Here is a 1,363-nt window from a genome sequence, read left to right on the forward strand (position 1 = left end):
AGGGACAAGTCTTATCAGGTCCAACCCAATCAATGTTCACCCTTAATTTGATCCATATGGTCAACCACCCCAAATGAGACTAAAGCTTGGTGATTGTTCTAACTATTGTAATTTGTTACTCCTTATGTTCTATGTCTTTATGAGAAATTATTACTCTATTCCTAACCAATAGTTCTAATCAAAATTTCATCACTTATTAATTACTCCTTATGTTCTATGTCTTTATGAGAAATTATTACATAATTCCTAACTAATAGTTTTAATCAAAATTTCATCACTTATTAATGATTTTTAATTAAATGACTTTACTCTAAATCATTGATGCAAATATAACGAAGAGCATTAGTCATCATGACCCATATAATATTTTATGTACACTTTAATACTATTAATTAATCAGCAAAGTTAATGCCTGCCATAAGTAATATGTTTTTTCCTTTTAGCCAAAAACAAAACAAGCTTATTCAATTCAAAATACCTATTTTAGGCTTGATTTGAACATTTGGAAAAAGGACCTTTATTTTATTAATTATTACACAAATTTTCATTTCATACCATCCTTTAGAAACATGTTTCCAAAAGTTTATTCCAACTAAGGCTGTATTTGAGAGTTATAAAGGGAACAAGAGGGATCTATTTGTTGGGAATTCCTTATGATTGGTGAAATATCAATCCTAGGATCTTGAATCTCATGATTCTCATACACATATATGAAACAAAGGGTGCAGTATCATACCTGAATCCATGTTCCCGGATGTGCTCCTTTGGTCTACGTTTCTGAAAGAGGTTTTGTGGTACGATGATCTTCACTCTGATGGGGAGAGGAGAAAACTGAATTTGATTTGGTGTGTTGAGGACCATAACCTTCCTTATGCGTTAACTTATAGGGTTTTCATTTTCCCCTATGGGTTAACATGATGGATTTCCACCCATTAAGCCCATATCCTTTATCAGCTTTTAGAAATCTAAGGGGTGCCAGTAATTAGATCACTTATAATGTATCCTCGGAAATAAATAGCTGATATCATTGTATCAAATATATGATGTCCACCTTAATTAGAAATTATAAATTTCTAACAATCTCCCACTTGGGCTTCATATCTTCCTGAAACAATTATATCACAGGTTCTTTAGGTGCACATCCGTATGCTATTTATATTTAGACTTATCCTTAATACAATTTGTTCCATTTCATATATCAACTATGGAACCACCGCAATTTTCATCACATTTAAGTGTGACTCGACCACGATGATCACCATATTAATATACTCAATGACAAAGATTAAATATAGATGAGTGACATGAAAATTTCATACAATGTGATCTCAAACATGTCTATTTCTAACTGGTCCTTCTTTAT

This window comes from Lupinus angustifolius, chromosome LG20 (genome assembly GCF_001865875.1).
Source record: "Lupinus angustifolius cultivar Tanjil chromosome LG20, LupAngTanjil_v1.0, whole genome shotgun sequence".
NCBI classification, from domain to species: domain Eukaryota; kingdom Viridiplantae; phylum Streptophyta; class Magnoliopsida; order Fabales; family Fabaceae; genus Lupinus; species Lupinus angustifolius.